The sequence below is a fragment of the Pteropus medius genome, unplaced genomic scaffold (genome assembly GCF_902729225.1).
Source record: "Pteropus medius unplaced genomic scaffold, Ma_sr-lr_union100, whole genome shotgun sequence".
In the NCBI taxonomy this organism is placed as follows: domain Eukaryota; kingdom Metazoa; phylum Chordata; class Mammalia; order Chiroptera; family Pteropodidae; genus Pteropus; species Pteropus medius.
This window is the reverse complement of record NW_024350396.1, coordinates 498232-508864: the sequence shown is the minus strand read 5'-3', so window position 1 is coordinate 508864 and position 10633 is coordinate 498232. Positions and strand designations below refer to the sequence as shown.

General features: G+C 44.5%; 1 long non-coding RNA gene across 6 annotated transcripts in view; it reads right to left on the bottom strand.

The window, feature by feature from the left end:
• Positions 1-475: 475 nt before the first annotated feature.
• Positions 476-10633, bottom strand: part of LOC120584066 (uncharacterized) — a 23366-nt gene continuing 13208 nt past the window's right edge. For 5 of the 6 annotated variants that reach the window (XR_005647944.1, XR_005647945.1, XR_005647949.1 and 2 more), the window contains 2 exons: positions 6181-6385; positions 476-1123 (listed from right to left, as the gene is read on the bottom strand). This is a non-coding gene — a long non-coding RNA (uncharacterized LOC120584066). The remainder of the gene's footprint in view (positions 1124-6180; positions 6386-10633) is intronic. The other variant, XR_005647946.1, reaches the window with a different exon arrangement.

The window sequence follows — 10633 nt, the reverse complement described above, 5'->3', positions numbered from 1 at the left end:
CGTCTGAGCAATTGTGATCTGTATAAAAATATGAATAACATAGCTTATATATTATTTTGGGGTTACTCTGCATCCTTGGAATCTGACATATATTTCACAGTTCGAGCGCACCCCAGGTTGGACTGGCCACGCCTCCTGTGCTCATGGCTACGTGTGGCTAGTCGCTATCATGTGGTGTTGCAAAGGTCTTAATCATTATTTTTTATCTCTCCAGCCAGTAACCTGTAAATATACCGTAGCTTCTAATACTGTGGGAGGGTAGAGATGGATGGGGCCATAAACAGTTTCTGGTCTCAAGGTGCTATCTGTCCTCTGACGCTCCCAGGGCTCGGTGTGTTTACCTGGTTTGCTTAGGTCACAAAGTCGATGGGAAAAGTAGGGTTAGAATTCAGTTCTCAGCGCAGGCTGGGACTTTTCTACTCGTGTGTGTGTGTGTGCATGTATGTGTGTGTGTGCACGTGTGTGTGTGTGTGCACGTGTGTGTGTTTTAATTTGACACCCATGCATTTTTCCCTTACTCCTAGTGCCCTCGGATGACATCATCCTTTGGGAATACCATTCGAACCATCTGTGGTGGCTGGTCATCCCGTGGTCCGCTGAGCATTCACGCCCTATCAAAACCACGCCCTTTCCATAGGGGCAGGGCTGGGATTTACTTCCGCCGGGGGCGAACCCGGTCATGGTGAAGCGCTTTCTCAGCTGCAACTAATGTCCCCAATTAGTTGATTCTGAGTTTGCTAAAAGAGAGATTATCCTGAGTGAGTCTGATCTAGTCAAACCAAAGGCCTTGACACAGGTCTGATAACTGAAGTGTCCATGTAGGAGTAGAGCTGTGGGTGGCCTCCAGGGACTGTGACAGCCTGTAGCACCTGGGGTGAGACTCCAGACAACAGGTAGCAAAAACGTGGGCTCTCCAGTCCCGTAGCTGCAAGGCAGTGAGACCTGCCGACACCCCGAGCGAGTTCGGAAGTGGGGTGTTTCACGTTTGAACCTTCAAGCGAGAGAGCACAGCCCTCTGAGACCCCACGCGAGGACCGGCTCAGCCACACCTAGACCCCTCCGGCACAGCGCCTCCGAGACCCTCACGTGCGTCGGTTTCAGTCTCTGTGATGGAGGTGGTTTTCTGAAAAACAACGAAAAATGAATACAATATCTGTTCCCAAATTTTCACCGAGTGGACCCTATAGATAGCAGGTCCCTTTTTATGACTGGCATCGTTTATTAATTTTTTATGGACTCTCTCTCAAGCCAAGTGCTTTCGGAGAGTGGATAAATCAGAGATAGTGAGTGAAAACGAGCAGTTACTTTTTATGCGATAGTATGTTGGTTTTTATATGTCACCTGTCTTGTTTAAACCATTCGGGTAAGCAATCTTAGGGAACGCTGAGCTTCCCTGTTTCAAAATCAACTAACTTGGGTGGCCACAAGAAATCGTCAAGAAATTTTTAAAAGCCTAATCATATTTATTAGAACTACAGGCCTACCTGGGAGATTCTGTGGGTTCAGTTGCAGACCACCACGATAAAGATTTTAAGACTATCACAATAAAGCGAGAAACATGATTTCTTTTAGTTTCCCAATGCACGTAAAAGTTATATTTACCCTATACTGTATAGTCTGTTAACTGTGCAATAGCATTATGTCTTAGAGAAAAAAAAGTACCTTCATTAAAATATACTTTATTGCTAAAAAATACTAACCACCACCTGAGATTTCAGTATGCCACCATCTTTTTGCGGGTGGAGATTCTTTAATTTGTTGAAAAAACGCATCATCTGTGAAACACACAAAAGCAAAGCCTGGGAAAACGAGCTATGCCTGTCCAATGCAGATCAGAAGATTTTCTAAAAAAGGGCTGAGACTTCTATAACTAGAGGAGACATATTCTAGACTTTGGTCAGAGGCTGTAGGTCGAACACCTACAAGCCTATGATGACCACGACTTTCAATGCCAGGGCCTAATGATTCTGCTTATGTGTCTGGATGAGATCTTAATAGCGTCTCCGTTAGGGGAACATCTGTGAGTTTGCACAAAGGCCGCCACTCATTTATTAAAAGCCTTTGGCATTGTAATATAAGGCAGAGAGAAAAAAATCAATGTGTTCACTTCAAAAATCAATAGATTGCTGAGGTACGGGGGTGAGTGTAGAAAGCACATAATTACAGAGATATTGGGAGGGGACAGACCTAATATTTAAACCTGTCACACAAGCAAGGGGTGGGGGGGGCGGGGGCAGGTGCTCTGAAAGCTTGGCTTCTGCAGGCAGGTCCTCGCTATCTGTTAAATACATCCTCTAAGGCACTCGCTTTTCTAAGTGTTCTAAACATCGACGCTTTGTCTCAATGGTGGAAGGGCTACTATTTACCCCAACACACAGGTGAGCAGAATAACAGAGCGAACTTCAAAGCCCGCGGTGGATTCAGAGCCAATATCTCAATCTGTCTGTTTCACGGACATTACGATGGAATCATACCTGCATCCGTTAACTATTGCCATGTACCACAGTATCCCCGAACGCAGAGGCTGAACGCATGTATTCAATTAAATCGTTCCTTGTCTCACAGTTTCTGTGGCTCAGGGACCTGGGCGGGGCGCACAGAGCCTGAAGACACTGGCCAGCTGTGACCTCATCTGCATATTCGAAAGGAGAAGAATAGGCCCCCAAATGCATTGAGGCTGCTGGCAGAGTTCCGTTCCTCGTGGCTGTGGAACTGAGAACCCCAGCCATGTCTGGCTGTCAGGCAAGGGCCACTCCCATATCCTCAAGGCCACCGTCGGCCGCTCGCCAGGTGGGCATTGCCTTCCAACATGGCCACCTGCCTCTCGAGCAAGACAACATCCCTAAGAGAGTCTTCCAGCAAGATGGAATTGTAGGTCGGATAAATAAACACCGAAGTGACACCCTACAATCCTGGACACACCCAACAAGATGGCAGACGAGAAGACAGGGTCATGGGGGGGCCACCGTAAAATTCGTCCAACACAGGTGGATCTCAAGTGGACTTCTCCAATACGGCAAAGGCAGAAGCTTTCTCTCAGGAAGGTCTCCGTCCAGCTGTAAAGACTTCCGTCTTACCCACCCAAGGTAACCTTACTTTAAATGACCTCAAAATCAATTAATGCGGAACCAATAATTACACCTGCTCTCTCCCTTAAATGTTTCCATAGTTGATGTCTAGACACAAGTCTTGGGTCTCACCGACACTCCAGGGGAGGGCATTAAACAACGATGTTCATGCCAAGGAATGGGAGACCGCTGAGGTCACCTCAGAAATATCTCGTCCATCGCAGGATAATTGAACCGTTTGCGTACAACATCCGAGACTATCGAATTCCGACCACAGCCATCGATGATACAACAGTTCATAAAATAAATAATTTCTCAGGCAAGATGACTCCCATGGCGTTTTACTCAGAAACTCCTTATGAAGACTCTATGAAAGGACAGACTTTGGCACAAAGAGTAATAAACTCAAGATGTGCTAGGATTTAGTGTGCACGAGAGTAAAGGCCTCTCTAAGTCATTTTGGTAAATCTGGAAATACGTACTGATCGCAAAAATAAACTTAGTGCAATAATAACATTTTAGACCGAAAAGTAAAGTAAGCTGGACGAGAAATGCTAAACTAGATGAATAACGAATGATGGGTAGGGAAGGTATTTGACCAGTTTGAATGCATTGACACTATTGTCTTGTGTAGAAAGTGGATTCGTAGTAAAATGGATATGCAAATATTTAAAACAGCAAGTGGGGGAAAACTAAGAAAACTGAGCTACTTATGAATGAAATTGCCAGAAATTAGCAAAGAGAGAAAATTAAACAAGCCTGATTTGAAAAAAAAAAAGATTGAGAAATGAAAATACACTCTACGATATTTGAAATATTTCCAGTTATAGCAGTAATCACAGCAGACATAAAAGGCTCAACTTCCCTATTAAAAGGCACGGACACTCAGTTCGCATTAAAACTACGTAAATGTCATGGCACAGCCCTAAAATATTTACTAACGACCCATCTGCAAGAAAACGATGAAAAGAGTTTGAAAACTGCACAAGAGAATGATGACCAAAATGAAGCCGACATACAATTGAACTAAACACCAAAGCGGGGAATGTAGGTTTGGGGCATTACGTCATCAATCGGAAAAACATCCAATGAAAAATCCACAGTCATCTCAAACTGGCATTTCAGGGCTAACAGCTGTTGACCCCAAGAAAGAAGACCCCAGCCAAGAAGGGCTCCTGGTGGCCAACGGGGCTCAAATTTAAAGAAAAACAGAGCCTGGAAGCCATTTCTCTATGGGGGCCTCTCATGCAAGCCTGCAGTGAACCGGCTGCCCGCCCCGTGGTCCCGCCCTCTGAGCCAACCCTGAGAAAGGAGTTCTTGTACCCCTATTTCAACAACAGGACTAAGATTTGCCCTGCCCAGTCAGAGCCATGCAGCCAAGTCCCCATCGGCATCTTCACCGACCGAGCAGAGTGGCTCCGTTCTGATTAATCAAGACAGTGTCCTTTGGACCAATCAAACCGTGAGTATTTGGGGTCCTCCTTTGCTGGAGGATGAGGATGAAGTAATCAGGGACCAGGGGCGGGGACTTCTGTCTACAGAAGTCAGCTCCCACAAAGCCCGAAGACTGTGTTTCTCCGGCTGAAGCTGACATGCCTGAGACGTCTTGGCAGAGCAGAGCTGTGTAGGGGGACACGGGCCATACACCAAAGCCACAACCCAGCTGTGCTGAATCACAGTGAAGCTGTTTGAACCAAATGGTCTCCTTCTCTGCCACACCCCCAATTATTTGGGGATTCCTGTTGGCGTTGAATTGGTGCCAAGGACCATTGGTTGACAAGAGCCTTGACGTATATAAAGCTTAAAAGGACGGAATTACTCAAACCTATTGTAAAAACGCATCTCTGCTGTGAGATTTCAGTGAACGTCTGTCAAGTATTTTAAAAGGAAAGACAGAAATAAAAATACAAGGGTAAAGCCTGGAATGTGGTAATTAACAGGCTTGATCTAATTGATAAATCCTAAAAAGATAGTGAAATACATATAACAAAAAAAGACACTCTGCGTTATTTAGATGACCCGAATCATCTGAAAAGTTTTACCTGTGCTTAGAAGGAAATCTCAAAAAACATTTTTCCAAGCATCCAAATCATCAAGATATTGTCCACACTGTCCATTGTGCAATTATGTTAGCTATCAGAAGTGAGAAAGTATAAATATATATATATATATATATATATATATATATATATATATATATACACACACACACACACACACATATATATGGAATCTCCATACATGATCATGCAACTGCTACCTATTAAAACACGCAGTATGCATTAGAGGGAAGACAGAAGTGAGAAAAAGATCAACTATTATTGGAACGCACTAGAGAATTTCTTCACATCCTCGGGGTAACGACTGTTGCAGGTCAGAGCTAGTCACCAAAAATGTGCTCCTGTCACAGGCGTACTGTTTTGAGCTACAGGCAACTTTAGCTGCAGCCTCAGGAGAAATGTCTGCCCCTCCCGTAAGTACCCAGAATACCTTGAATTAGGGGCCTTGCGGTAATCACAGTAGGAGACGATTGGAGATCACTTGTTCTGACCCATCTGTAGGTCAGGACAAACTTCTATTGACGAAACACCTGTTCTTCTCATCATCCTGCAGTCACCCTTTGAAGCCCCCAGGGCACCTGTCTCATCTCCAGCTCAGGTCGTCTCATACGCCCGTGTCCCCTTTCTATGTCTGCATATCTCCTGCGTGCGGGGTCTCTGTGTCACGTATGCAGAGTTCCCATATGTATGTATGTTTTCAATGTGCTTACTTTTCCTTCCTAATCTGTCTCACGTCTATTTGATGATTGGACCAGCCGAACGAATTTTGAGAGGGTCGAGGCAAGTTTCCTCCCCTCTCCCCCCACGGGGCAAACCTTCTGGAATGCTTACATCCACTCGTTTCTCTGACTAATTATAAGCTCATTCCTACTATGACTGTTGACACAGGCCCTCAAATTATTCAAAGTGTTTCGTAAATTCTGCTTTGCCCCAGGGGAGACCAGAGTGTAAGGAACATGACTCTCTCTCTGAGGGCAGCGAGCCACGGTCAGCCTCTTTCCTGGTTCCGTGGGCCCTGAACCCTGAAGTCCCATGGGAACGAGGCTACAGACCTGCTCCTACTTGAGTTCTTAATGCATTTTCTTCCACGGCAACACGGAGCTTCGTCTTCACGCGGTGTTGGTAGCACGCTCACGTTGACAACCTTCCATTTCAAAATGAGCACGAGTCTTAGGAACATCTCGTGTGCCGCTCAAACATCGCCTCGCAGTAGGCAGACACCATATGGCACCTGCAGATATGTTGATTTACAATTCTCTAAAGCATCCAAACAGAGATGAGGATTAAAAAAAAAAATCACGGAGAAAAGGTAAAAATAGGGTGAGATCGCAAATTACAATTCTTTTCCGTTGATGTTGCAATTTCGGGGGCAGGTTTTTAAAAACGATTCCGATGTGACAATGGGTTTCGAGTGACTTAATCAGCAGAGCGGATCTCATTAAATGTCGAGCAGGAAAAAAATGACGTTCATCAAAAACAAAAACAAAAAAAAACAAACTATGGTTATCGAAGTCCGTAAAAAGATAAAACATTACACAGAGATATGTTGCAAGTGTCCTTTTTTAAAAGCACAGCGTGAATAATGTCATCAGTAAACATGTAAATTTCTGCCTTGACTGTTCTTAACATGGGAGCTCCAGTTTAACTCTTGGAAGAGCTCTCTATAACTTCAAAATATAAATTGAGGACCACCGTTCCTGGGCACCCTGGATCACATCAGAGGTCCTTGCAATTCTGACTGAAATCCCACATCAGGAGAAAGACAAAAAAAGAAAGAAAGAAAAAAAACACTGTTGCTGCATATTCTTTGATGCTATAACTTTGTATAACAACATAATAATCACATTAAAATCATCACCTTCCCGTATAACCTAGTCTTGTAATAAAAGGAACGGTGAAAATTCAATTAGATGCTGAAAAGTATTAACCGGAGCGCATTTGATTTTAAGTGTGAGGCAATTAGAGAGAAAGCAGCATTCATTTAATTATTTTCTCTGAAATAAGATTATCTTCAAAATCCACTTGGCACTTTCCAAAAACATTATTATTTTCCTCTCTCCTTCCTGTATCCAAATATATATGTGGAGAGTGATTCAGGTGGAGACGTGCTCCACATGTAATAGCTGAGAAGAGGATGAATTAAAGTGAATAATTAAAAGATGGTGGGCGCTATCCAAACCCGGGCATTAACCACAGGATGCAACCAGAGTGCCAACCGTTAGGGGTCACGTGACTCCTCCTGCCTTTTGAGGTCCCTTCGTAAGACGTCTCTATGCAAGGATCAAGGACCCATCCCCGTGTTCTGCTTCGACGGCCCATCACCGGCCCCAGGAATCCGGGCGACCTGTAGGCTCTAGTCATTCAGTGTCTGGGGCTGGGGGGGCCCTTACGTGGGTTCATCCGTGACCACAGGTGTCGTGCTGTCTTCTGGGTCCGCTCCACCAATGGCCACCCCAGTGGCTTCAGACCTCCCCATGGACACTCTTTCGAGATCATGGAACTCTTGCAGCATTGACGGGAGATCACTATTTAAAATAAATAGTGGAATTTCTAATCTTAACGATCCTTGATTGCCCCCTGGGGACATGGGGTATTTCCTGCTGACCTTGTTGGGGGCGGGGAGGGGAAGATGACGAATTCTCCTTTGACCCTTCCCAATTCTTCTGGTTGGACTAATAATAAAATTAACACGAGGTAGATTCACAGGAGAAAAGGACCAAATTTATGATGTACGTACACTCGCGGGTCCCCTTAGAATAGGAAGCCTGTGGATGGATAGGTCGGGTGAGACTGCATGACATCTGATGAGTTAAGGCTGGGGGGAGGGGTATGGCTTGGGGCTCAAAGGGGAGAAAGGAAATTCACATGCAGATGGAAAAGCAGATGTTTGATAAACGAATGTTTGCTGGGTCATCTTTAACAATGGGACACAGAGAGGACTTGGACCAGACTGACCTTCCATGTCCCGCCCCGACACACTAGTTCATATCAAACTGTCGGGACCTGTGATGACAGAGCCTTCGCCGAGTAGGTCCTCTGTCTAAGTTCTTTTAGGCAGTTCGGGGAAAGGTCAATGGTTTTTTCTGTGTCTTTCGTTTCTTAAAAATAACTGGCTTAAAATAATCAATGTCCCCAAAGGCAGATTTGGGCATGGCAAGCTCTGTTCTCCTACACGATGAGCTGCTGAGACGCCTCCTTCCTTCCAGACTGGGGAGTGGGGACGCTCTCTACCCCAGCGTGCTGTCACACCCTCCCCACCCATGGGAGGAGGGACTGGACGTCTGCCTGGTCCTTGCTAGGTAGTGACCTCACTCAACGTTAAAACGTAGCAAGGTATTTTGCAGGCGCAGCTGTAACCGGCTGAGCTCGACAGGAAGGTAACCAGTGACGTTCACCCCACCACGACTAAGACATCAGCACGGAACTAACTGTACACATGCAGTGGCTAAGCGTCCCCTCGGGGACACAGAGCTTCCCATGTGGATCCCCGTCTGCTTTATTCGCTACGAGTACATGAAACCAGCTAACGACACCCCCGTGGCGTGTCTGAGTGGAGCACCCCAATCGGCCAGCCCCTGGAACTCGGTACCACGCTGAGCAGGCGTTGGACAGCCCAGCATCCGCAGTGATGCGGACGAGTCCATCTGGCCCGGTTTCCAGTCTCCTTCAGCAGGTACGGCCCGTGGCTTCCAGCCTCCGCACCGAAAACGCATTTCAAGGAGGTTTCCTAAGCCACGATTGGGCAGACGATTTCCACGAAGGCACCGATGGTAAGGATTTTCGGCTTTGCGGGCCAGACGGTCCACGTGGCAGTTTCTGCAGTCGTCCAGTCCGCAAGGATCAGGAGGGCACGCACGGGCGTCCCTGTGCGTCCCTGTGGCCGGGGAAGCCGCGTCGACGGCGGTGGCATTCACATGTCATGTAGCGGTCCTGTGCCAGTGCACACGCTCCCTTTACACATCGTCGACATGCACCGTGTACAATTCCTTCGTGGTCTGCGAGCTGCACAAACACACTTCGTGGCGGCTGCACTTGACCCCAAGACTGAAGGGTACCGAACCTGCCACTCACACTGTCACCATGTGTGGTGCCAGGCGGGGACTAGACGAATCGGCGGGACCACCTCGTAAATCATACAAATGTTGAAAGACGATGCTGGTGTAAAATTATATCGAACGTCGACTGTAGTTGAAGAAAAAAATTGTTTTTAAAGAGATAAGATTCTCCTTTGCTCTGATTCTGGATGCTCACGTAGTATGTGAAAATCACAGCAATCTGGTATTTTAAATAACGTTAAAAAATTCATGAGATCGAGAGGGACATGTGACGTGAACTCTGGTGTCACCTCCACGGGGTGGGGAGGTCCCTCGGTAACGACAGAATCAGAAAATCTGATTAAAATGGCACGAGAGTGGAAAGTCCTCTCTTGCTCAGTTTTGTGCATTTTTCAGCGGGAAACGTGCAGGACGGAAAAGAGGTTGTTTCCTGCAAATACAGACACTGTCGACGAGAGTGTTTACGTGGCTGGGATTTGTTCTTTGGTCCTCTAATGAGAAAACGGATTCCTTGCAAGCATCGCAACAGACCCGCCCAGGAAGAGGAATTCACGTTTGCTGTCCCTCGTTCTGCTTTTCTCGAAACATGATACATAGATGTGGCATCGTTCGATTCACATGCCACCGTCCTGGGCTTGCTCCCCTGGGCAGAATCTATGCTCTCGTGCTCCGGTCAGGGCTAAATCTTCGATGCCCGAAGGACCACGTGCAGGAAGTAGCCTCAGAACGCTCTGCTGCCCGCTCCATCCTGGGCCTCCAAAGCCGTTCCTATTTGCAGACATCTTCCAGCTGACGAGCAACAGGCAGACAGTCTGAGTACCATTCTGGCGAGACAGTTGATGCGAAACTTTACGATGGCCAATCTCTCTTTACGTGATTTTTCTTTAAAGTTATCTTCACAGCATATATATTTATAAAGTTATCTTCACAGCATATATATTTATATATAAAGTTATCTTCACAGCATATATATTTATATATATATAAATATATATAAATATATATTTATTTTGGTTATCTTTTAACATTCTAGCTGAATATATATATAAATATATATTTATATATTTATCTTTTAACATTCTGGCTGAAATATATATCAATATAGAAATATATATATAAATATATAGAAAAATATATAGAAAAATATATAGAAAATATATATAAATATATATAAATATATATATTTTGGTTATCTTTTAACATTCTGGCTGAATATATATATAAATATATATTTATATATTTTTGGTTATCTTTATATATATTTATATATATTTGGTTATCTTTTAACATTCTGGCTGAATATATATATAAATATATATTTATATATTTATCTTTTAACATTCTGGCTGAAATATATATAAATATATATATATTTATATATATAAATATATAAATATTATATATTTATATATATAAAAATTTTATATATATATAAAAATTTATATATATA